Genomic DNA, 27,954 nt, shown 5'->3' with positions numbered 1-27,954 from the left:
TTCTAATGTAAATGGACTAGTGACTTATGATACCTCCATCTTAATGCGATGGACAAGGCTTTGATAAGAGCAAGCTAACATGCATGCATTATCTGTATTTTAAACTGTTTAAAATCTTCATTGTATTATAATAATTCATATTGAATGTTCACATTCTCTTACACTGGTGTAGGTTAGACTGGTGGCTCCAATGCAGATATGCTATTGTCTTAAACATTCATGGATAAAGGATTGACAGCTATGTTATGACTGACAAACAGACTTAACCAATCTCTCTGTTGCATCCTGTGCATTGACTCCCAGCACCCAATCCTCTTGGATTAGAGGAGGGATTATGATTTGGATTTGCCTCTGCTTTGCAGACAGTCCCCAATATCTGGTCCATCATTGGCTTGGTTGCACTTACTTTGATTCCCCGAGGATATATTTTTAAATACTTTTTGATTAATGCTTTCCCAATCATGTTTTTTTTCCATATCAGAGATATCTGGTGTATTATAGACATTTTTATGCTGGATTTTATTCTGACTACTTCTGCTATACCAAGTAGGATTTAGCCTAAATTCAAGTTACTCTATTTTTAGTTGAAGCCAAAGGTACTGGTATGCCATAGTAGATAATAAATACTGGTCTCTCTCTGCAGTCTACCAAGACCATAGCAGATTACACATTTTGTTTTACCTTCAGATCTGAACAGGCATTTATCCACTTTGTAAGAACTAGAGCTAGTGCTGTCCGTGGTGCTGAAATGGTCACACTGGTCTTTTTTTCCCTTTCACTCCCCTGAGAGCACATGAGGTGTTTTAAATGGGCAGAGGTGTAAGACTAGTCAGCAGTACAGCTAATAAGGAAAAGAGAGAGGATTTACACGCCTGTAGCCTTGTTTATTTTCCAGTTCTTGGCTGACTGAAATGTCAGGGAAACATAAAGATTAATGCAAGTTTCCTGGACAATATTACCAGATACCAATATAGCTGTGGTGCACTAAACGTTGTAACAGGTTCTGCTGGCTTTTAATACTCTGTGCAACAAATTGTAAATAGTTTTCACCAAACATGAAGCACAAAGGGATCAGTGTGAAATGAAATGTGGAATTGATTACATTTGTAGACTTGGTATTCTCATTGTTCATCAGAGACTTCCTGATTGGATTATTAATTCTGTTTTTTGTTAGGCAAGGTTGTTCTTCAGCTGCTTGTGTTTGAAACTTTTTGGATTTTAAATGTAATTATTCTTTTATTGCTCAAAGCAAAATAACAAGAAAGTTTAACAGCTCTGTGTTGTGATGTTGGATGTACCCGTCTTGTATTGAACATGATTCATTTTTTTTTTTAAATGTAACTGTTTTTGTGATTTGTCTCAATGTTTGTCAAGGATCCATGATGCCCTGCACAGTAGCTGAAACCACAAGACCTCTGGACCGTGTGTCTGGGAGCTCTGTAGCCAGCAGCTATTGCCACTCTCTTCTAGTAGGATTAAATAAGACTCATGCCCTAAACGATCAAGGATGGACAGGTGAAAACTGAGTGGCCAGGAAGTGGCCTTTATTTGTTCTGCTGGATCCATGAAGTGAATGAAAATATTCTCAACGCAAACAGTTCTTTTTTTCAGAGATCACATATCGCCATATAAATATGCCTTTAAACATTAGAGCCAAGCCTTCACAGAGCAAGCTGACTGCTGCTGCAAAGAGTAGCGGGCACTCTGATGGCAGCACATCTCATTCACGCTTCTCAAGGTCCCCGAAACAGGGGAAAGGCAAACAGGCTATTAGTTCAGGACCAGGATCCCGCTCGGGCCTAGAGCCTGGCTCTGTGTCAAGTGGACCTGCAACGACAACCAAAATGGCTGGAGGTCAGGGGACGGTGTCCAGGCCAGGTTCAAGAATCAAAGCTGGCACCGCAGCAGACAAAGGCTCAACACGTGGTTCAGCAACAGCTCCAGGAGGTAAAACCTTGTCTATGGAGAACATCCAGTCTTTGAGTGCTGCCTACGCCACCTCCAGCACCATGTACCCCGGTGAGCGAGAGTCTTTAGAACCCTCCGGTGGGTACCCTAAAGGCACCATGACACTGGGCCGAAGTACCAGCCGCTCCTCCTACACTGGCCGTACAACAGCGATGGGTAGCAGCCCAAACATCACATCCTCTGGGATGCATCACTTGTCAGATCCCTGTGAAGACCAAACCATGCTTTCTGCAGGGACTTCCAGTCTGCGACGGCAGTCTGGAAGGCATGCACAGATGCTGGATGCAGCTGGACGGGGAGAGGCTTCCACATTTGACCTCCAGACCCAGCTTAGGGAGCTGCAGAGAGAAAATGACAGCCTGCGGAGAGAGCTGGATGGGGGGAGGGAGGGAAGGACTGGCCCCATCACAAATAATGTAAACTTCTGGAGCCCAGATGTAAAGAGAGACAAGGGGGTTCGGAGGGAGGAGGGAGTAAGGAGTTCAATTATGAAAGACCAATACAGGATGAACCCAGAAGAAGTTCAGGTGAGAAAACTGTTAAATCAAAGATTAAAACCAATCTTTAATTTTCTTCTCTGTTCTTAGAGAAGAGACCTTTTGTGTTGTCACACCCATCTCTTCTGCACACCATACCTTTTGTTCTTGTCTTCAAGGTTGCACAGAAAGCCTCCTGTGCAGTTCATTTGTAAAGGCTTGCAAGGCTCCACATGTTTCCATGGGAACATGCACTAGTGGCATCCACTCATAGCATTAGCCAGATTCTAAAAAAGCTCACAGCTACTCCTGAAGGGATACTTTGTCCTGTGCCACCTCTCCCTGGAGTCTGGCCCACTTAGTCTGAGAAATTATCCATCTGCCAGATTTACTGCATAACTACTGTATAGTGTCTATCTTCCTTCTGTTTTTCTGTCAGCCTTCTCGTCTGCTCATCTGTTGACTTTCTATATTACCCCTCCCTTATAAGCATGCAGGAACTTTAATCATATCTACACTTGTACAACGTAACCAAGGAGCCACCTCTGCATGTGTATTTTTAGCTTTCTCATCTCACATTGTCATGCAGTGTGAGGACACCATGACACACACGCAAATAAGTTTCTTCACTTTTTAACACAAAAAAGCATCAAGAAAAACAGGCAGCTTTGAAGAATAAAACAGATTCAGAAGAAATGTCTGTCTTACACTTAGTCCAGTTGTCAAGAGCATGCAGATGTCTACAGTGACAGTATTGTCCGAATCACTGTTAATATGGCTACAACTGAATTCCCTCTATTTTGTGAAGAGGTATTAGTATGAGGGTGCCAAATCAGGTGAATGGGCTGGATGTTGGTGGCAGTCGCTCAGTGTTCTATTGCTAGAAACAGAAATATCGCAAAAGGAATTGCCTTTAAAACATACACAATCACTAAAAGAGTTTCCCTGCACTCACACGTAATGACAGCTGTAGACCTCAGCTCCTCACACAAATTACTTTGTGTCACTTGTGGTGATCACATCATATCAAATCAATGCAGTGTTAACATTCATCACAGGTAAATGTTACCCCAAGTCACGTTTGTTTCTTGAAATTAATGGATTGTTAACCAGTGGCTTCCTTATTTCCGCTGCTGCAGTTAAACCTTTTGGACATAAACCCGTATTCTCCACCAAACAGCAATTCCCCTTCCCTTCTCCCACTTTCCTCCTTTTTCTTCTCTATCCTCTTGCCCTTTCTTTGCTCTTTGAGACACTCTGACAGGAGAACTTTGTCATTAGCATAAGGAGTGTCACCTTTTCCCTCAACTGCAGTGACCATCGTGTCCCCTAACCATCTGTTTGTTCACTGCATGTGTGTATTTGGGTGTATTTGTGTCAGTTGTGTATATGTTTATGTGGAGGATTGTCCTCCCACTCTGACTTGATATTCAGTGTTGGTTGTTGCATTGATTATCTGTGTTCACCCTCCTACGTCTCAACTCGGTGTCCTTGGCGCTCCCCACCTTCTGGACTTGAGCAGAGGAGTTAGACTATTTGAGGAAAAATGAATAATAGCTTCACACACATGAAAAAAAAAATAGTCCTTTAACATCCGCTTTGTGTTTGTGTTAATTAATCCTTGATATCCTCTGTGTTCTGCAAGGTGCTGTGTTGTTGTTTGTATTTTTTCATTGTGTTTCCTTCCCCCTCTTCAATAATCAGTCATTAATTGTGCCCAAGATTACAAGGACACAATGAAGTTCCATTTACCGATCAGGAGTCAATGAAATTAACATGTTGTATTTTCTATTACTTTGCACAGCAACATGGTGCATTAGCAGAAATATCAAGTTAAATATGTTTTCCCCCAGAGGCATCATATGCGTGATGCATATTTGGTTGTTTAACGAAAGCAAATATATTGGCAAATAGGTCAGTCATTGCATCAGCAAACCTCTTGCTCATGCACTGATGAGTATCATATTTTGTGCAAACACTGTTTAGGGATACAGAAGTAAAGTTATTTTAATTGGAATTCATTTAAATATCATGCTGTGCTGCATAACATGCTAATGCTTAAGCTGATTTTAACTTCCTCTAGTAATGAGGATTAATTAGGGACCATCCTAGGTCCAGCTGCATTTGGGCTAGAATCTGTTACTGCTGCACAACAACTATGATTCGTCTCAATGCTGTGCATAAAAGTGAAATAAATGGTTGCAAACACAATCAAAAATCTGTCTACATCCATGTTGCTCTTAAGCCAGACAAGCATCAATTATTGTTGGCAGGTATTTGCAAGAACATAATATACAAAACACTCAGTCATGAGGTTCATACAAACCCAACTTACCTTTTCCAAAAGGAAATGTCCCCCCCTTGTGATGAAACTGTGTAACTATCCCATCACTGCTTCTCAAACAGATAACTGATATGATCTACATAATGATTTCTGTAGAATATATTGTATTCCTCTCTGATTTCTGTTTTGTGTTTATGTATCTCTGTGTTTTTACATCATTTCTCTTTGATGCAGTCTGGAGATATCAGAAGAAACAAGGTCTGTTTTGTGCATTTCACCATATATTGTTATATGTATGTGCTGTCAGGTGTTTACAATTGTTTAATTTGTGCATGTGTAATAGGTTTGTGTTCTTAATGAATTCATTATTTTTTGTCTGTCTTTGTAGCAGATTCCGTTAACGGTTCAGGAGCTTCAGGAGGAGCTGAGGGCTCACAGAGAGATGAACAGCCGCTTGCAGCAACAACGGCAGCAGGGGAACTCTAGTACCTATCGTGAATATCACACAGACCAGGACTTTAGAGGGGGGCTCAGCCCTGGCCACAGCCCCAGACAAAGTCCCAGCAACCTCCATAGTCCTGGTCCAAAGAATAGTCCCAGAGCTAGTCCTTCCAACACCTATAATCCAAGGCAACAGGAAGCTGACATCATCATTCACAGTCCTGGGTATGGCTGTAACACTGCCACAGCCACACAGAGAGTCAGCCCTGCCAACACCCTTCAGCCTGGGACGAGGAACAGCCAAAATCAACCCCTCTACAGCCCCAGCCAGGCTCCAGTAGTAGCGCCTAGTTCCAGTTCGCTCCGTAGTCCCTGTCAGGTGCCTGGGTGTGACGGCTTTGCCTCACCTCCTCCCCAGGATCCGTCAGGGGAGAACTTCTTTCAACTGCAGTCGGAACACGAGCGGCAGGCCAAAGAGCTTTTCCTGCTGAGGAAGACCATGGAAGAGATGGAGATGAGGATCAACTCCCAGAAACAGACACTGGGTGCCAGGGATGAGAGCATCCAGAGACTGTTGGAGATGCTCCAGAGCCAAGGTCAAAGTCAGGGACACTGGGGACGTGGACAGCAGACAGGCATTATAACCATGGCAGCGCAGGAAGCTGAAGCTCAGCTGGAGAACATGCATGTGAGAGAGGTGTGTTTTTCCTCCCTTATATTTCTTACAGTTAGTCCATAGTGCTTGTGTGCTGTTTATAATTTGCGTCTTGGCATAGGGTCATGGTAGCGTTTATTATTTCATTATTGACACTATTACATACTGACACTTTGACATACTATATATATTGCAATGTCTGGTTTAACTTAGCATGACATACGTCTTTGATGATGACTGCCATATACATGTATTTGGAGTACTTACATTTGTCTCTCTGAACTCAGTGTGTATGTGTATGTGTGTGTTGTGCGTGCACATGTGAGTTTGTATCACAGGAGTGTGGGAGCAGAAAGCAGCTCAGCAGGTCTTATCAATGGGCCAGATTAACATACGGAGAGCTCTAAGCCTGTGTTCAGCCATGCAGTTTTACAATCTGACTGTTTGTGTGTGTGCTCCTGACTGTGCACATGCTCATATGGCAGTTGGTCAAAGGCCAGTTGTCTCTGCACCATGTTTTGTATTTGCCATTTATTTGACTGCATTAGGTGTGAGCTTGCATTGTAGTTAATTTCAAATTAAGTGGAAATTTATTGCAGCTGACCAAAAAAACATGGTTTATTATTTACTGAGAAGGTAAAAGTACCATCCCTCTGCTGCATAACCAGTGGTTATGTGCTGCATAACCAGTGGTTATGCAGCACAGGTGTGCCTGTATCCTCTGCTAGGCTGATCTGTGCTCCTCACTCCTGCCTTATCTATTTTTAACTCCTAAATCTTCTTAGCCTTTAATTTCTCTACCTCTGTGTGTGTCTGTGTGTGTGTTTGTGTGTGTGCATTCCATGTCTGTGCATGCTCCTGATATTGTTTGTGTCATAATGTTCTTGTTTTTCCATCTTTGTGTTGTTTGTCTGTCTCTCTGTATCTGCCGTGTGCAGTCAGAATAATTGTGTGTGTGAGCATGCGTACACATCTGGAGCCTATCGGCTTAGTGTTTGAAGCAAAAACACTCCCCCTCTGGGCTACCGGTGGCTGATGGGAAATCCACCCATGCCGGGTGGTGTTTGTTTTAGTGTGGTGATTTTGTCAGAGGGAAGTATGGGTGTTCAACCCATGCTAATGCAACCACTTCTGTGCCTGTGTGTGTATGTATGTGTTATGAATGGGACCTAACCATGCTGTGTGTGTAAGAGGTGAGTACCCGTTAACACACACTGTGTGCTGTGCTATATTTAACTGCTTGACAGCTTAACACATGGTGTGTACGTTGTGGGGGAAGAGAGGCTGAATTGGTGTGAGAGATGTGTCAAAAAGAGAGAGGGTAAAATGGTAGAAAAGTTCTGTTTTTCTAGAGTAAAAAAAATAGGCAGTCTGAATATTAATGTATGATTAATGAGCCAAAATACTCTGACCACCCTGATTGAAAAGAGAGTGGATTTGTTGTTCTTTCATTTTCCCCCTTAGTTTTCTTCAGGTCTCCTTTCCTCTAAGGTTTACATGGAGTGATGGAGTCTGTAGGAAGAGAGACTCATGTTCACACAATGAGAAAAAAATTCAATTAAGATATGTTGAAACATTTTAATTAACTTATGTTAAATATTATATTAAAATAGATATGGTTTTGCGTTAATAAATAAAATACCAGATAGCTCAGAAGCCACTGCATTGGAATAGACGTCAGGAAACACAGTCAGGAGTGTAAAATGAATTGCTCAGATTCACTGGCAAAATTGAATAATGTGTGACAAATAAATACAATGGGGAATGGGGTGGACTCACCTTTGAAGCCTGCCTCAAGTGTCCATTTAGGGAACTGCATATCTAAGTTTTCTCAGCACGCCTGTGATGTCTTACTACTTAATATAAAGAACATAAGCTTGGGTTTCTGGATGTTTTCTTGAAGAACAGTAAAGTGGATTTGAGCTGGTCTGATATCAGATTCATTGAAGGATTTCCGGGACTCTTGCTTTTGTTTATCATTGAGGTTCTTTTGGCCTCACACTTGCTCTTGTCATGGGGAAGGCAAGCCTGTGTAACTGTTGCCTCTATTAAGGGCCACTACCCGTAGTTCTCTGATTAGCTCTGAAGGAAACCAGCCTTACTGCCTTTCATTACCACACCCATTACTTTCTTCTAAATGACCCAGTATGTTTACTTTAAGCTTGGATCTTAAAGGCCACCACTTTATTTCTCCTTCAAACATAACATGAGAGTTGACATAGGCTCTTTCTGCATATTCTTGCGGTTATGAAGATTTCAAATGTGTGTCTGTGTGTTTTTTTCACATGAATGAAATTTTCTCAACCTGAATGATGTGAATCAGAGAATTGAATCCCTTTTGTTTCTCAAAGGGGGATCACTTCAGGCTGAGCAGACCTGACTGGGAGTGAAATCAGTAAAACCAGCTGTCTGTGTTTATGTGTATGGTCTGTGGATGTGCGGTATGTATGTAGAGCCCACTCCATCATCCCCTCACCTGCTGATGCATGTTGTCAGGTGGTGGCTGTGTGTAGTGGTGCTCTCTCACTTGTGTTTCCTGTTCAACTTTGTCAGCTGTCAGCCTATCTCAGCTGCACACACCTGACACAGAAACACAGAATTCTTTGTCAGCCTATCAGTTTGCTTTTAGAACAAATACTGGTGTATGTCAGGATAGAAAAAAATGATGTGAGAAACCACATGTAGAGGTCTCATTTTCATATGGGTTTACCTCTATAGTATTGACTGGCAAATGTAGTATATTTGCAGTACTAACAATGCCCACAAAGGGGCAGTGTTCTATTAGAATTTAGCCACTGTGCTGATTGCATTCACCAAGTGTGAGCCAAAGATGTGTGTGATGGGGCTCACATACTCACACATACACGCTGAGAGGCATAAATCTGGGCCTAATTGACTCTCCCCAGCTGCCTAGTCTCTGTAGACCCAATAATAACAGCTGCACCACTGGTCTGTTCCTGCCCAGCCCTGACCTGCTGCCAAAGACACACAGACACACACAAACACACACACACGCGCTTACCCTTACCTGGATGGCATATCTGTCATAAATATCATAGTGCAGATGTCATATGGTCTGCAGGGGTTCTGCAAATAGTTAGGCCCTTACTGTATATGCAGACATCCCACACAGTATGGAATCGGTGAGGTGATGGCTCCCCCCTGGATTTTCTATACCATGACTGCTTTCAGAACTCCTGCTGCGTTTGCTGGCGGCTGCTCTCTATCTGCCCACTCTAGTGCCAGCCTGGCAGATCCTGTAGGGATTTTTTCTTTGTGCCTGTTCTCCCATATCACCAGGATTGGATGTAAAATATTTTCTCCTTCCTTATCTGCCTTTGCCCTGTGTATCTACATCAACATTTCTCAACATTTTTTCCCCTTGGGGAAATACGCTACTGGTCATGGTTTGGTTAATCAGTGAAAATCTTCGGTCCAGGGTGGGACTCAATTTTTGATTGGGTACTTCCAGCCTCCACGGAAAGGCCACTTTTAATACCATCAGCTAACATTTGCTTCCACCAACACTTTCACTATCAAAACCTGGGCAGTACATACTCGCCACCCTCTGGTGGTTTTTTTTTAGGATGTTTTAGTGGAAAAGTTTATGTGTACAACATTATACCCCTGGAACCACTCCCTCCACTCCTCTTTTCCTTTCTATGCTTTGGTTCCCTCTGAGTTTTCATTTGTTATTTCAGACAGACTCTTTTAAGGCACAGAGCTGATAGGTGCATTTTCACATTTGTGTCAAGCAAATGTGTTTCCTTTTTCTCTCACTGATGGAGAAGGGGTGGGAATGTAACTTATAAATGCATGTGTCTATCTAGAATCTGTGCATGTCCTCGTCTGGCGTACATGACACCATTGCCTTGAGGCTAGAATTGAACCTCTTGACCGTATCCTTCATTCAGGATGCCGGCACTTATTGCTATAGTGTTACATTTGATCCTATTCATTCCATATGCGCCATCCTCTGACACATGTGGAGGAGAGAAGACGGTCTTTGATGACATGCTTTCTTGCATGACTTAATTTCCCCCACTAAAAGACACAACAGTTTTTCAAGAACTGTTGTTGAACCATTGTTGATAAGTAGTTAATAGACATACCTTCTCAAAGGGGCAGGAAGCGTGCACAGGCAGTCAAAAAGGCAGAAAGTGAACCAGTCAGAGTGACACATTAATACACATATGGTCGCTAGAAGATTACGATTGTGGCAGAAGTAGGAATGCCAGTTTGTGGGAGGCATGCTCTGACAGCAGTAATCCCTCCTTATCCACATGGATAAGGCCTCCTTTTATTTCATCTCTCTGATATGGGTGTGAAAAATTGTTGCAACCTGTTGCCTTTCCTTGCCTGATGAAAAAATCCTAGCCATCCCCTATGAACGCTGCCCTAAGTTGGTGCCCTAAACTTTGATGAGCCATGTGGTTCATTGAAGAGAAATGTGGGTAAGGATTTAAAGACGCTAAAAAACCCCTTAAGCAAGGGCCACTCCCTTATTACCACAACCGAGGTGTCCCTATCCATGCTTGGTGGGCAGCAGATCAGACCGTGGTTATGCTGGGTGGTGTCTGGGGTTGAGTGCGACTATGTGGGTGTACAAATGGAGTTGTAAATGAAGACCATTGCTTCATGTGACTCTACTATTAAAAGTGTAAAAATGTATAAATATTTTTGCTATAGTTTTTGTGACTTCACCTCCACGCAAAGCTGTTGCACCAGCAGATTTCTCCCACACAGTACTTGTGGATGCTGGGTTGGTGTTGTGACAGTAGTCAAGTAGCAACTTTCTCTGTGTTGTAATTTGTGTGTGTCTTTCTTAGCCAAGATGTGTGCTTTTGTGTAGGCATGGCTGTAGGTCAGAGCTATCATTAATTATTGATAGAATATGCTTAGCGCATGTGCTGGCAGAAAGTGTTGCTAAGCAAGAGCTGTTGCATGCCAGAGATATCTGTGAGAGAGACAGAGAAAACAAGTAAGAGATAAGAAATCGAAAGATTCAGACTGAAAGAGTGTTAGAGGTGGATTTCTTTGACCTGAATGTGTCTGTAACAAAGACACAGAAAGCATCAGAGAGAGTAGACATCGGCACCTGCTGTTGGAGACGGACAGAGTTCTCGGGAGAGCTTCAGACCAGGGACCAGCTTGAAAAGTTTATTTTTTTTTAATTCACTATGGAGGTGGATATTATGGCATTTTTAAAGAAAATATAATTCAAGAACAATGTAGCGAAAAGGACAAGGAAAGGAAAAAAAACTGGGACTAGTGAGACTTTTTTTAAGTGTGTCAAGGTGTGGGTGGTAAAAAGTGCTAAAGATGATGAGCCGCCAGGCTTATTTTTACCGGGTCCCTCCCCAGGAGCTCCATCGCCGGAACCAGCTCCAGGCCGATCCGGCCAAGACCAGAGCTCTGCAGACTGTCATTGATATGAAGGTAGGACTGGATCAACGAGAAGAGAGTATTTTAAGTAACAATGTGCTGCTTGAGGACGGCGTGTTGCTGTATGAGTGCCAGTGTTATTGAGATAATTTATAAGATATGGATGATATATGCAGTTTGTCTTTAAACTATTTATTGAGATTAGCCATTTAAACTGCGGTATGTGTTGCTGTAAAAAATAATGATGGCCTGTTGTGATCTAGTTTCAGCAGTGTAGCTTCTCCAGTTTTCTAGTTTGACATCATCTTCATACAGAACTTGAATTATTGATGAGCGCTGCTATATTATGAGCAGTAGCTAGGATCCTGCTTGGCTGTGAATTCACAAACACAAACATACAGTCATAAACAATCTAAAGAACATTGTCTTCTTGTTTCCTACCATCTGTATGTTGGCCATGCCCAAGTAAAGTCCATTATTGGCCCATGCAGAGTTGAGCACTTATTCAATTTGTTTCAAATGTCACATATGGAAGCTTTCACTCTCATCTCAGCTCTTTGAAGTCGTTAGTGCTGTGAAAAATGCAGTTGACTCCACATGTGTCCATGTGTGCACCCACACACACACACACATAGGCACACATATTTAGTGTTCATTCAGCAAGTGCTTGTTCCAAAAGTGGCTCCTTTACAGAAAAACCACAGTTATTTTTCACACATTCTTTGTGATTTGTCTGCCTATTAACAAACTGCACATGTGCAGGCCCACGGTGCCTACAGTGTTGTAAAAGAGGCCAAATTAAATCTGACTGAATTAATTAGAAGTGGGAAAACAAACATAATTGCCAGAAGGATTTGACACATGGAGAGAGAGCGAGAGGGAGAGAGAGAGAGAGATACAAGAACTTCCTCTGGTGAGGTCGACCAGGCTGTATTGTTATTTTATGAAACTGTCCTAATTCTTCATCTTATGAGCTCTTATGAGCTTGTCGTGTCCCTGTTACTGTTATTATATTCTACTTTGTTATTACAGAACACAAACCCCCCTTTCTGTTTTGATCCTGATGTTATCTGGCAGGTACTGTACTGAGCGCTTGCTCTTTCTGTTAACTCAACTTAACCTACAAATATTCACTATTTGTCTTTCCATCTTTCCCTGTCATAAATCCCTTCTGGAGTGCAGCAGCGTCATATAAAATAGTTTATGTTTCAGTGGTTTTGAGGCGCAGCTTTTATTGCATGTATTTCTATTGTAGTGAATGTTGTTTTTGGTAATAGGCTGTGTGTTTTCTTTGGGTTTACCTTATTTCGTTTCCTCTGGGTGATGTTTTCCCTCCCTTTGCACTGCAGCAGAAACAATAACAATCCTTTAAGTCAAAACATAGCTTTTGATAAATAAATCAGTGTGAAGCAAGTAAAATGATTGAATAGCATCCTCTTATGCATTTTTTGTGCTGTGTGTGTATGTTTGTGTGCTTTGGGTAAAAGCAGGGTGACTCCCACTGATACCTTTTTTACCTTGACTTTTTTCTTGGTATACATTAAAGGCTTGTGTCCTTGTGTGTTAAATGCACCTTTATGCATTCCTTCTTGTGTGCCCTTTAAGGGTTGTATATGCAGCACCGTGTGCAAGGCAGAGCTGATGTAATAGAGGTCAGATGCTTACATGTTGCCTGTGGTTTGTGCCTATGGCATCATGCAATCTGTTTCCAGTTATTTACTTACCTTTCTCTTCTTTGCCAAGGTTTAGCATTTGACGTATGTCTGAACTAAACAACTCTGGGACCTCTCTGTGACAGACACTTCTATTCTCTCTTCTGCTGCTGAGCATAGCTCTAGATAAATGTCTGCCAAGATATTCACCCTGTTTGGCTCCATGTAGGACTTTACTCCCTAAATTGAGGATAATGGTATTTTACCATTTATTCATTTGTTTTATTGACAGATACTTTTAAAAATGATCCAAATGAATATGAAAATATTCAAAACTCTAACTCAAAAGTATAGTGAAATTTGTCCACCCAGGTCTGTCAGGCCTTTTGTGCCAGATCATTATAAAAAGGTATAGATAGACTGATTTATCTATAGACCATAATAGGGGATAGGTAAGCCTTTTTTTTTCCTTAGCCCGGTGGTCAATATTCTCAGCCAGAGTTTTGCTGACTACCTGCCTACTGTTGCTGGTGTAGGACACCAAGATCTCTTCCCTGGAGAGGAACATCAGAGACTTAGAGGATGAGGTCCAGATGTTAAAGACCAGCGGCCTGCTGCACCCTGACGACAGGCAGGATGAGCTCAAGCAGGTGGAGGTCTACAAGAGCCATTCTAAATTCATGAAGACTAAGGTAGAATACCGTTGCATGCTACCTGATGCACCGCATGATCTGAGTGATGCATGTTTGTCAGAACCTGTGGATGTGTGTCCCCCGCTGCATGTTTGGGGTGGAGCAAGAAAAATCTTTACACTGCTTGATACTGCATGTTGTGTCTTTGGCTCAGAGATATTGCATGGACGCCAACATTTCCTACACTTATGATGTATTTCTGGTTTCTTATTTAAAGTGAAGTTTCATTTCCCCTGACATACTTGTGTGTGCTTCTTTTACTTTGTGTGATGACCAAGCATAATACAACTCGCCTCTGTGTGACTGCTCTGTGGAGGTAGCTATCAGCTTACAGACCTCCGTGTCAATTTACTGTCCTGCCTTTAGCTGGCAGGCCTGACTAAGAATTCTCTATCTTGACCTGTATGCTGGTTAATTCATTGACACACAAATGTGTATACCACAGCACAGACAGGCATTTTAAAAAAGAACATGGTGTACAGAATCCATGTTAAAAAATGTTGTTTCAGGTTTCCAGCCAAGCGTCGTTGATGGTTGAGGCCGATGAGTTGCGCCCCACGTGAAAATGTTTCTTTTTGGGTCATTAATGGTGCTCTTTGTAGGGCCCATTTGTCACTGCATTGGGGAACTTCCTGATGCAATCATAAAAGAGATGTTTTTTATGAATGGGGCTCTGACAGATGAATACGAGCTTCCAACAACCAAGGAGCACAGGAAAGAGCTCTCTCCTCACCCATACTGACCTGGGATGATATATTTCACAGTGATGGCTCTGGCTCACTCTCCCATGTCTCATCTGTCTACATACAGTCACACAAAAAATCACCATGCACAGGGACACACACAGATTCATTCTATATGCTTTAGGGTCCTGGTCTGTCAGCAGTCGTGGTGACTGGTGTTGAGGTGTGACTATGATAAGAGAAACCAGAGAGGGCAGCATCCCTGTCCTCTCTGGTTTCCTCTCAGGACTTTGATCTACTCTGACACTAGAAAATGGATTGTGAGGACATGAACATTTGTAAAAGTATGATAAGTGGCCATTAAAGTGGTTACTTTTATTCATCCACAATATCAAATCTTGTAAACTTCCAAGTTGAGGCGATTGTGAGGGGGTGTGGTTAAGTGCACAGCCAGTATTTTGCTGTCTTCTTTTCTCCATGTCTTTGTAGGAGCAGGCCTTGTCACCATGTGTGTCTTCCATCAGACCAGCTCCCACCTTCCTCCTCCCCACCCAACAGCCTTGGATCACAGAGCAAGCAGAAGTACCCCTCTCATTAGTTGCTCTCTTTTCTGATTATTTTCCCCCATTGCTCTGAATTCTTTGCTCCTTGTTTTAATCATATTATTTTTTAGTCCACTGCCTACTCATTTTAGTTATATTTAAATATTCAAACTTATATTTTCTCCCTGCCTCATTTTCACTCTTCCTCACATTTTAGCCTCTGTAGTATTGTATTATGTTGTCCCTGTTTTTGCCTTTTTGTGCGCTCTGGGCTCTCTCTTCTTGGTCCAGTCATAATTCCCCTTTCCTGAAGTGAAACCTGCTCACATAGGTCCTAGAAGTCTCCTTTTGAATCCTCTTTGCGCACTTTAGGCTCCAGTAGACAGATGACGGTCGTCTGTACATAACTGACCTCAGAACAAAAAAACTTGGTCTGTTAGTGCATTTTATTTCCTTTGTGGTTTTCTTTTGTTTCCCGTATGGCTTTCCCTAAAACAATCTGTCTCTGGCTCCCTGTATGATTTTTTACCTTTTGACTGTTTGGGTTGGTGTGTCCACATAGAAAACTGTAAGGCTAGTAGATGATTTAAGTATTGCAGTACATCATCTCATTTTTAAGTTATATACTACCTGTCTGTTATGTAATGCTGAGTTTTACTTTACAGAATAGGTTTCATACATTCCTTCTGCTGCTTGCTCTGAGAGTTCTGCTCATGAAGAACAATGTGAAAATGTGGAAAAAAATTGTTTGCTCTAAGGCTTGTCCACATGTACAGGTGCACAGAAGATCTGTGGCCTGTACATTGCATTGTGAAGCTTCTGTTTCACAATGGTTAAGATTTGTTAGCATGGTTTTGGCCACATCTGCACAAATGATTGCACAGATCATCTCATAACAACACCTGCGTACATGTTGGAAAGGCCTCTGTAGCATTCAGCATTTTTTTCACTGTTTGTGTGTGTTAAATTCAAACAGATATTTTATGACTTTTTAATCTGCAAGTACTGTATATTAATTCATTTAATGATGACTTTCTAATACATTTGTTTGTTTGTGTGTATTTCTGATCGTCAGATAGAGCAGCTGAAGCAGGAGCTGAATAGGAAGGAGTCAGAGATGCAGGCCTTGCAGACCAAACTGGAAACACTGACCAATCAGAACTCAGACTGCAAGCAACACATCGAGGTGCTAAAAGAATCGCTCAGTGCCAAGGAGCAACGCGCCAATACACTGCAGACAGAGGTCAGTGTGTGCTCTCTCTCTCTCTCACACACACACATACACACAAGACACCTACAGATGTTCAGCTTCACACACACCATAATGTTCTGCTATGGTGTTCAGATTGAGATCTTTGACTTTGGTGACAACAGAGAAGATAAGATTCAGAAGATCAGTTTGTGGCATACCTGGAAAAAAATAGCATTTATGACTGATTTGCATGAATAAATGCTCATATCTTTATATTAGTTTTCAGTTAGAACCTGAACTGTGTTTTTCTACCTTGAATTCTGTCTATTTTATTCCTCTGTCTCTCTAATGGATGTTGAGGTGGGTGGAAAAAATGTCCATGCGTGCGGCTCCTTTAGTCCACCAGTGGGCTTGTATGTGTGGGCAGGTCAGTTGGGAGGCCGAAGAAAGCTGGCAGCTTTTTCTCCTTCATGTTTGAAGTTTTTAAACTCTGTGGCCCTAATGATTTTATCACTGCTGTTAGGGGATGAAGGTGGATTGTGCGTACAGAGATGGTGGCGTGTATGTGTGTGGGGTGGAGGGCGAGGGGTATATTTAGCATTTTTCTCCATCACTCTCTAGACTTGGAAATGATACTTTAGATCTCCCTGTGTTCAGCAGTCGAAAGCGGCACACTAACTATGTCCACTCATCATTACAGGAAGCAATTTGGGCCAAAATTAGGCGTAATTGTCCATACATGTGCAAGGAATTTTGGCCCTCCAGTTAGCTGAATACATCATACTTGAAGGAATTGGTCTTCAGTGGGTGGTTTTGGTGCGCGTACATGTTTTTGTTTTTGTGTCCTACTGAAATGTCATGTAAAGAAATGTGAGTGCAGTCATAGGTATGATTTAAAAGAGAGGCCAGCCTCCTAGTAACTCCATATTTAGAATTTGCTTCCCCAATTTAAGCATGCCCATGAGAGAGAGGGGGTTCACGTCTACATTACCACTCTGGTAACCACAGCAAACCAGGATCAGGGTTCATTTTATTATTCATTTAGTCATCTGACCTTCCAAAAACCTATGACCACTAATAGCTCACTTGAGAGGTTTATGTCTCCATGCCAACAAGAGAAGTTTTTATCTGAAGGCCCATTTTCATGAACACACTGAGAGATTATTTAGTTTTGTACAAATGATCATTTGGACTTATGAATGACTTGATAAGAATACTGTCCTTATAAATCACTTACAGCTCCTGGGGGAACCCAGGACAGAACCAGGCCTTACTGTCCTTTGCTGCTAAATAACTTGTGAGGTGATCCTCCCTCAGCTTTGATGGACGGTTGGTTGAGATTTGCTAACTTGCAAATACAGCCAATATTGCTTCCTGACTATACATCCATCAGTGTGTGCGTTTATGTTTAACTGCTGCTTCCAAGGCATTGGAATGATGGTATAATTGAGTGTAATGCTTCTGACAGTGGGCACATCACTGTGCTATGTCTTCTTCTCACTTCTCATACGCTGCCTCTGCAGGGCTGTAATCAGATCTTGATCACCACAAACACACAACTGCACACAGGCTCACACACAAAACACATGCGCTGTCAGAGCTGATTGCTCGACTCTCATCTCCGGTCTCAAGTAATTTTTTCTGCTATTGAAGTGGCATTTTCTCCTGCATGGGAATGGCTAGGGTTTCCTGGGTTAAGTGGGCAAACCAGAGGATGAGTAAAGATATTTAGGGCTCTTTAGAGGTCCAGCCAGACCCTGCATTCCTCTGTCATTCCGCTAGATATTTCTTAATATTGTTACTTCATCTCCCTTCAGCAGTTTGTTTCAGATTTCCTCACATTTTATTTAAAATTCTTCTTGAGCCCCTTATTTACCTTTTGGCTCATCAAATCTCACCCCTGTGTGTGTATCCGTCATGATACAGTAGTCTATTCTTCCTGAGACTTGAAGAGCAACTTCATCTCACAGACACTAAGCAGTCTACATCAGGATAGTACTAAAGAGGAACTGGCCACTGAACAGAGCAGCTTCTGTAAGGGAGGGAATGGGAAAATGGAAGTGTATTTATTTGTCAGTCAAAGTTAAGGACAGCTCCTTAATGGGTGTGATTGAATCTGTCCTCAGATAGCTGGAAAATGTGGAAAATAATGAGTGTGTGCTTGTGTGTGAGCATTGTGAGTCTGCCTATGGCTGTGGAAACTTAACCCTTCAATACAGTAGACATGTGTGTCTTTCCTGCCCTGATCAGGACAATGCGAGGGCTGTAACGATACTCGAGCAGATCGGATAACCTATCAGAGACCTTCCTGCATATTTAACCAGCCAGCAACAAAGGAGCAGGCCAGAAACCCAGTGGCAGAAGGCTTTGCTGTCACTAAGTTAAGTTTTCTGTGAGAAAATGATTTTGAATATGATGACCGCTTTTGTAAGAGGCCACATCATATCGCATTATTTAAGTATTTGACGAGGTGTCACAAAAATTAAATCCTCAGAAAGGCACATAATTTACAGACCGATTAAAGCATTTTTTTTTCCTTGAGGTTTGCTGAAAACTTCTTCATTATCTGCACACCACTCTCTTTTTTCTACTGCAATTTGTGATTGCCACAGAAAAGTATTGTAATCAATCACTTGTAACTGTGGACTGGATGTTCTGTTGTGGTGCCTGTGGTGTGATCCTGTACAATGAAGATTCTGCAGCCTCAGCACAATACATTCCTAGGACTAGCACTAAATTCCTTAAAAGCCTCAGTTGTCACTATCATTTTATTGGTTCAACAAATGATGTTTTATTTATTGTTTTTGGCAGATATTGGTTAGAGTTTTTATTTGTACAATTTGTAAATATACTTTGACATTACTTTGCAGGTGGCTGCTCACCCACACAGGGGAGATCCAGACCTGCAGGTAGCCTCATGCCAAAGACAGGCACATAAATAACACAGCAATATAACATTTGATACGTTCCTCGCTAAATGCCAGAAGAAGTGTTAGAAGCAGCACGTTCATAATGCATATTTCGAGATGTGGCAACACGTGTGTGTTTACAGAGAACACAGTCTGTGGTTTTTCACTTTAACTTTTTCAGATGTGAACTCAAACATCTTGTGTTCTCTTTCATCACCAGCATTAGCTGCGTGTCTGCCAGAGGACCTCTACCGCGTTTTGATTTTGAGGTTGAAACGTAATGACTCACGGAAGATATAAATGACTCAAAATTGATTTTCTAACATCAGCCAGAGTGACAGTGATGAATAGGAAAAACAGGAGGAACAGAAAGTACCTGGAGCGTGTGTGAGGGGAAAGAATGGAGGTTAGATAGAACAACAAGAGGAAGTGAAAAGTGGGAGAATGGAGCTGCTTGATGGATGTAGATGACAGCGGCCTTTTGTCAGTGAGTGATGCAATGGTACAGTGTGCCGTGGTCCCTGTTGGACTATTTTTGTTGTTCTTTCCTTGTTCCTTTTGCTGATTGATGGTTCATATAGGTAGTGAGGCAGAGAAAAGATGTGGCCTCAACCTGGTTACACTCCACCCTGTACTGTCCCCCTACTGTGTTCTCTCTCTCTGTCTTTCTTTCTGCCTCATTCACTTTTGCTCCCTCTGTCCATATTTTCTTCTCTGTCTGCCTCCATCTGTCTTCTTGCCTTATTTTCTTCCTCCCCTTTGCATCCTCATCCCTCATCTGTTCATACCACTGTAAAAAGTGTCTAACTAATTAGGTGAGAACTTGATGAGCTCACTAAAGACAACAGAGAGGTTGGTTGATATACAGTTCCATTCCTGGACCTGTTGTAATGAGTGCCAGCCACTGCAGACCAGTTCTAAGATGACCTCATCTGACCTGGACTGACCATGGTCACCATTTTTTAAGCTTCAACAGCATGCTGCTGGGTTCCTAGATTGGTGTGGTTTGGGATTCAGTGTGAGCAGTGCAGCATTGGGCCCCCCAGAACAAACATGGCACGGTCCAAAATAAAGCCCCCGCAAGTTCTTCAGAGGCCATGTGGAAAAGCCATAAAATGGAGTTATAGAGGTCAGAACGGGGATGAGATATTTAATGGTTTACACAGGGAATGAGGTAAATATGTGCACGACCCGAAAGAGTCCACAAGCATGTGAACACAGCTTCATCTGCATATGCATGTAGAAACGCACACAGAACTGTTCCTCTGCACATACGTCAGCACAAATGGCGCATAAAATTAGATTAGTCCAATTTCGGTTGTGTGATGATTTATCCCATGTGAAGATGTTTTGGAAGTGGGTGTGTTCTCGCCATGGTTTTGTTTTCTACAGTATCTTAAACCTAAATATATGCACATGTTAACACAAAGCAATGAGGGCTTTGCACAAAGGTGCAAACATGCTGTGTCACAGGAATATTCAGTTAGGCAGCATTTTCAATCCCACTTACACTCCTCTCCTCTGCTCTCCTCAAATCTTAAATACTTGTTCATCAGGCTGATATCAGGCACCTTCTGTAGACCACAGGCCCGCGTTCGTTCCTCCACATGTTTGCCAAAATGACGGTTCAGTGTGATTTGACAGGAAATGGATTCCCTGGAAACAGGATGTAGCAACTGGCATGCGGCGCTGGAAATGATCAGGAAAAATAATCAAAGAAGGAGCAAGTGTTAATGAGGTGGAACGCCTGGAGCGCCTCTTCCTTTATATGTGCATGTGTGTGTTGTGTATGTGTATCTTGTGTGTCTGTGTCTGCTAGAGGATGTAATGATGATGGATGGAGGGCGAAGGAGGGATGGCGGCAGCTGTATGCAGTGAGAGTTAGTGTGATGGTACTCAGGGTAAGTTCCCTACATCCACGGGTAAAAGACCGATAAAGTGACTTACATGTAGTCAGAAAATATGAATTCTACTGTTTATAGAAACCTTTTTGACAGTGGGACAGACAGACAGTGGTATTTGGCTGTGTATCTCTGTGCGTGTGTCTTTCTTGGTGTTGTTTTACATCTGTGCTTTTCCATGTTCACTTTGTGCCCTGTGGGTAGACAGCTGTGTTGCCATGGTTTTATCAACAGATGTTGCGGTGTACAATGAGACCATGCCCCAGTCTCCACCCTACAGCCCCTGCTGTGAGGCAGCTTACATCCGCTTATTATCCCGAGCTGGCCCTGAGGTGATATGTCCATTATACGAATCCTGATCAGAGCTCTGACTGTTGCCTTAACCCGGCTTTGATAACACCCCTCAAATGGCACACAGCCTAAGCCCCAGGACAGGGAATGTCCCTCATTTCCGCACAGATCCGCCCTGGTGTTGTCATGTCTGGGATGGCCAGCTCAGGTGGAGAGGGAAAACGTCTTGTGTTTGCGTGCATGCGACTATTTATTCAGTATGCTGTATGTGTGTGCGTGTACATAAAGTGAGAGAACCCAGAATCAGTGCAGAGCTCGACCCTTGTTCGCAGTTTCTCTGTAATTTAGCAGTTTCCACCTGCACCTGTGCACACATGTACATTCTTTTGCATAATGAAACTCTTGCTTTGGTCTCTGCACTGTTCAGGCTAACCTCACAACCTTCAAATGTGACCTCCTGACATCTTTTGGAAGTTTCTATTGCCTCATCAGGAAACTATGGATCATTTAACACCACTCCTCCTTACATCTGTGTGTGTGTAAAATATACATAAAGTCAAGTACTTATACACCATGTGTGTGAGCCCTACACGCTGTATGCTTTTATAAGCTGGATAGGCCAGTTTTTATTCACCTTTGACCAATCTTTATTAATGCAGACATTAGTCAGAGTTAAAACAGCAACTGGCTGTTTGAACCCAGCAGTCCGAATGAATTCTCTTCCTTCTTCATCATTTGAGAATGTGTTGGTTTCTCATTGATGTATACATTTCACCAAAGAGATATTTGCATTACTGTAGGTGGTATGGGAGGCTTTCTGGTGGTCTAGCATTGTCTTGAAATGAAATAGCTGCTCTGCCTTCAGTGATATAGTCCAGACCTGGCCACATAAATGACTCCACAAACATGAATTAGCTGAATATTATGCCATACATTTAGATGATTAATTTCACTGCACAGACTTTGAAATAAATTAAGTCTAATGTGTGCCTTCTGCTGTATTTATACAGGCTGGAGGGATGTCCTTCAGCCAGAGAAGCAAATAGCTCACACAGCTGTGTTTAGAGCAGTACAGCAGCCTGAGCAGACCTTAGGTCAGGCTCTAGATACATTTTGCCAGACCTTCTCTTGGGATTTAAGAACTTATATGGTTGTGTTCTCAGCTAAAGTGACATTCAAACAACACTTTGAACAGCCACACAAAAAATGTTGAGCATGTGTGAAGGTCGTTGATTTTTTAAGGTTTAGACTGTATTTGAAAACATATGAGGAATGTTTTTCTGATCAGCTGAAGTCTCTATTGGACTCCCAAGTGTGTGAGTGAGAGTGCAACTGTTAATATGCAAGTGTTGGTGCTTCCCCAGGCCTTTGCTGTGGTCTGCCTGGCTCTCTCTCTCTGTCTTTCTGGTTCTGCTGTTTTGCCTGTGGTCTACTTGTACAGTCCCTGTGTTGTTTATTGCGGCCCCTTTAGCCGACGTCAGGCCCAGGCCCAATACCTTTGCAGATCTGCCTGCCAGAAAAAAAAGTTTTATGATGAAATGTGAGTCAGGAAAAATGGAGGTGAGGACAAACAGTGTAGCTGTTTTCTTTAAGCCTCTGTTTTACTTCGCTAACCAGTTTCCAGAATCCACATTTGGCTGTCATTGCAAGCATGAGAGAGAAAGGAAGTCAAGGAGAATCATGTGTGTTTATGCATTAGTGTGTTGCATGTTATGTTCCAGGTACAGTTGCATGCATGTGTGCAGCTGGCAAATGTTTGCTTGTGTATTTGCAGTAGTTATTAGCTTGTGATTGTTTTAATTAAGAGAAAACATGTTGCCAAAAATTAATAGTTTTACAACCACAGAATCTTGAAAACATACCAAATATTTTTAAATGATATGGTGCTGAGTGAGGGGGTTGGAAAGTTTCATTGGGGTTTTGGAGGAAAACGGCGTGATATAGATGTGTTTTTAATTCATGTATTCTTGTCATTGCAGTTTCTAGTGTTCTCTTTGGACTGGACTGGGAAGCAGTCCCTTCTTTTTTTCCTTCTATTTTGTTTAAACTCTCCATAAAAAATGTGATTAAAAAACAGATTTTGGTCTCTTGTGTGTAAGTTGCGTAGGCATCAGTATCATGGTTGTCTTGGAGACTGCAGGAGCTCTGCTTTCCATGTACATCCCACAAATGGAATCACAAACCCACACAGAAACAACACAAACACGAAGCTAAGGTTGACAAATGTGGGCCTGTCCCAAAGACAATCTGCCTCTAGGACTTGAGGGATTCCCACACCGACACATCACTTTATCTCCCTGCAGGATCCGCACCTTTAAATGGCAAACGAAAACTCCTGGAGAGTTTAGAGCATGGCCGGGGGGGATGGACTGTTGAAAGAGAGGTAGAAGTAGCGGGGTGAGAGAGAGAAGTGTTGTTGGAAGATGACACTAAGAAGAATGGGACCAGAAGGAAAATTGGAAAGAAAATTGGAAGGAGGAGGGAGAGGTTAATCACCTTGTCTTGTTAGCTGTCTGTCATCTCAGCATGTAAGCCAGTTGATAAAGCCATACAGTGTTTCCTATAACAGACCTGCTGATGGAGTAATAGAGTTAGCCGGTTCAGGAGCAGCACGTCAGTGCAGTGTTAATCTTGTCCCTTATCCCTGTCCATCCTTTAATTTATCCTTCCTTAGCTCTCCAACTTTCTCTCCTTGTTTTTCATGTGGAGTGTCTGGCAGCGACGAGTGCTTTAAGAAGGTTTTAGCAGGGCGTCTGTGCAGCACTATCACAGCTTAGCAGGCTGGTGCAGGTGAGACAGCAGGGATTTCCTGTTAGGCCTCTCTGCTACATTCTTGTTAAATTGCTCCTTGCCAGGTGGAGAAGGACTGAAGGAGGTCCCTCTTTCTCAAACACACACAGTGGCAAACCCTGATGCAGCAAGCAGCACATGGGCATTAGCACACAATTGTGCGCACACACACACACACACACGTTGGATGTAAAAAGGATTAGTGATTCCACTGCTGTGTGTGTATATGTGAAGCAAATGTGAAGTGGGAAAAAGAGAGCTGCTCTCAGTTTTAGGCTTTGGTTGTCTGCCAGAGGAGCAATATGAGATAAATACTTTGCTGTCTTACACCTGTGGGTCCTGGCCTGCTTCTAATGCTACTACATGAGAGGCACCCTCTGTGTGTCCATGGACTCCATGGTGAACATCCATTTTACACATGCAAATACAATGTATGTATATATACCAGTAGGTAGGAGAAATGTGGCCCCACCCAGCTATACTGTTGTGCATTTTTTATTTCTATTGTTTTTTTTTAAAGTTTAAGAACTGGACACATGGATGCCATCTTCACAAACATTGGCATCTTGTGCCTCTAATAAGCAACAATGGCGTCACATTCACTGTCAAAATGACTAAGCTCTTTCCTCATCTTGGAGAAGAAGTCTGAAAAGTCTGAGGCATCAAGAGAGTGAAGAGACATGAAGAGAGTTTTGGATAAGTTAAAGAATGCATTCATGGATGGCAGAAATTATGTGAGAGTTGTTCTGAAGGAAGAGCTTTCTTCTTGTCAGCAAACTTCACCAAACCATTCAGATAATCTCCTGTGTATATCACTGTATTATGGTACAATATAGAATTATTATTTAAATGTTTTAGTTGGCTGTGAGGTGTAGCTATCTGACTAAACTTAACCTTCAACTGTTCCAACAACCATCCTCCCTCGAATCTCTTTAAGTGCCTTGTGAAATACTTGCTGGATGAGCTAGAGAGCAAAACAGAGTCTGTGCTCTAAGCGTTTTCACACCATCTCCTTTGTGTCCAAGTAACACTTGTTAAAATGACTGTTAACAAGCCCTCCCTTACTGCTTCCCTTTATCTATGTGTATGCGTCTCTTGAATTCACATAAAACACCCATACACACTTTACAATTAAGTTCAAATGGGTTCAGTATTTACGCCGGTGCTGGAAATGAAATCAGTTGTTGAAGAGCAACAAAAGAGCTCATAGTCTGGTCATGACAGCCAGCTGTGTGTGTGTGTGTCACTGTAAGCTGTACAGCAGAACACTGATATATGTCCAGTAAGTAGTTCTGGAGCAAGCTCAGATATCTCTCATCTGATAGCACACAGCCAGTTATGGAGGATTTTAATGTGTGAGTATGAAGTGTGTGAGCAGGGGCAGCTCTGGCCCAATCAGCACTGTCAATAACTAATGATGGAACATGTTCCAGGCTGCTCTCTCACACATTTTTACTACATCCATCCACAGTGGTTCACATTATTATGGACACTGGGTCAAAGCCGAACTTTTACTGCTTCCAAATGTCAACAAATGAATGTGATGAGATGTGTCAGTTCCAGTACTGAATAGTAACATCTGGGCTACCTGACTGTGAAGAGAAAGAAAGAAATCATGGTGCAAAGTTTCTTCATCCTTTTTGTACTTTATTCTGGTGCTTCTCTTTTTGTTTAACTTTCCCTGTCAGTCAGTTGTTCCTGGTTTATCCTTAAGTCGTCTGCCTTGTATCTATTACAGATTACTGTCAGCCAATATACTTACCTGTCCATCTGTAGACTATGTGTTCTGTATGAATAAAGAGTTATTATGTGTCTACCATGTCATGTTTCTGTCATATATCAGTACTTCCTGTCCCGGTCAATTCCAGGTGGATGCTTTGAGGGTGCGTCTGGAGGAGAAGGAGCAGTTTTTGACCAAGAAGACAAAGCAGCTGCAGGACTTGACTGATGAGAAAAGCACACTAACAGGAGAAATCAGAGACATGAAGGACATGCTGGATGTCAAGGAGAGGAAGGTCAACGTCCTACAAAAGAAGGTGAGCGAATCTAACCTAAACTTTGCTGGAATTGTAACTAAAGAGTTTGAAGTGAGGCAACTGAACTTGTAGAGTTTCTTCAGAGACCTTTCATCAGTTCTGATGTTCTTTGGATCCTTGTTTTGATCTCTCTTTTTTTTTTTAAATAGTTCAGGTTTACTTTTACACTGAAGACCAACCAAACGTAAACTACCATCTTATTTCTGGTCCCAGATGTCACACATGCCTCTTATCTGTCTCTCTCTTTGTTTCTCTTTCTCTGCTCACAACATGTCTCAGAGGCCTTAATGACTTTTATAAGGATAGGTATTTAGATGGGGCCTGTGGCTGCCTGTGGTGCGCATGTTGGCAATTCCTCTATAGACCAATTACACACACATAAAGGTCTCCTCTCAAGTTCCTTGTTTCCTCTCATGTCCTCAAATTAGAGCTCCCTCTCTCTCCTCCTTCCATCCCCCTTGCTGAGTTTAATGAAAATGGGCTCCAAAGGTCAGATACAGTGCCATCAAGCTGTTTGCACATATGTGTATGTGCGTGAATGTGTTCGGTCGCGTGAATATGTTGGCTTGCATTAGGTTTGTGTGAACTCCAGGTGTTTCTGTGTGAGAAGTTGAAAGATGACCTTTATGCACAACCTCCACTGTGCTGTATACTCTCACATGGCCCACCTAGCTTGTTGTTTGTAGCTGATTGGTGCATTTAATATTAATTTTGAATGATCAATTAAACAAGGATTGGTATATTTGGAAAAAAGACATACTAATTTTTGTGGCCATTTTTCTGCCTCATTTCCATCACTGCAGGTACTAAACTGAGTTTTCTTTGCCAGCATATATTCAGTTTGCGGTGCCTTTCACTATTGGTTTTTCACATGCCTGTACTCCAGATCTCCATGCACTAGTCTTGGATCGTGTTTACCTATATTTGCATTTAGTAACCTATTTGTGAAAGCTTTTTTTTCCCCAAAAAGACTTTGCATATAACTGACTGTGTGCAATCGTGCATCAAATGTCTGTATTTACTGGATGCTTCCCTGCAGAATAATTAGTTTTTTACTGTTTTCACGCATAGACAACACAATTTGACTACAAGGGTCCATAGCTTAGTGGAGTGGTTAATGTAAGATATTTATGAATTTAATTTTCAGTTGGCCAGACTACAAAGCTCTCAACAGTTTGGGGGTTTGTTTGTTTGGTTAGTTTGTCTCATTTAAACATTAAGGGATTAGACCAAAAGTGTAATGTTGAGCTTCAAAAACCTCAAAGAGGACAGTCAGTTAATATTAAAACAATGAAGTCAGAGAGAAAAAACAGCAGTTGCACAGGCTGGTGTATGAGAACAAAGCCCAACCAGACACTGGCCATAAAGATCTTTAAAAGTTCATATGCGAATGGGGACGATTTTGTCACTGCTTGATGGACTTGTTTTAATGAGAGACAGACCGTGCCGCCATTGTACAAATATTCTTTGCTCTAAGTCACTACGGTAATACTGCAGTCTGGTCTTTGAGCGCTCTAGAAATTAGCTACAGGTCAGAGAAAAGGGCTTTGTTCTCGGCTGTCTGAGCTGCATCCTAAGCCTCAGACAATCCTGCTGCAGCAACACGTTTGAGTGAGTCATTGTTAATAAAGGAAAGCATTATGAAGTTAGTGGATAAATCAAAGCTGTTTTAATCTGCGAGGCAAGTTCAAGCACTGCTTGTAATGTCATTTATATCCCCTGCATTTTCATTATTGAGGCTGATTTGAACTTTGATCAAATCCTGTTGATTTATCAAGTGTATCAAATAGCAGCAGTCTGGACTGTAATGAGGAAAACCCTGGTGTGATGTGAATGTCTCTGAGTCTTATCTGACCTGCATCTCATAAGCTTCCATTGCAGTTTGTCTGGCTAATTCCTCAGATAAACATGCAAGTTGCTACAGGTTATTAATATTAGCATGCTAATGAAGGTCAGATAATACAACAGTGTGGCATTATTGATTGTGTGTCACAGATAGTTTATCTTTTCCCTCATCCTTTAGCTCCCCAGTGTCTTTTATATCATTTTCAGTTTAT

General features: G+C 42.1%; 1 pseudogene; it reads left to right on the top strand.

Annotated features, from left to right (window-relative positions):
* Window positions 1-1,634: 1,634 nt before the first annotated feature.
* Window positions 1,635-27,954, top strand: part of LOC114438732 (ERC protein 2-like) — a 92,144-nt pseudogene continuing 65,824 nt past the window's right edge.

Source organism: Parambassis ranga, chromosome 7 (assembly GCF_900634625.1).
Source record: "Parambassis ranga chromosome 7, fParRan2.1, whole genome shotgun sequence".
NCBI lineage: Eukaryota > Metazoa > Chordata > Actinopteri > Ambassidae > Parambassis > Parambassis ranga.
Note: the sequence above shows the minus strand (reverse complement) of the source record. Positions and strands in the feature narration are given on the sequence as shown.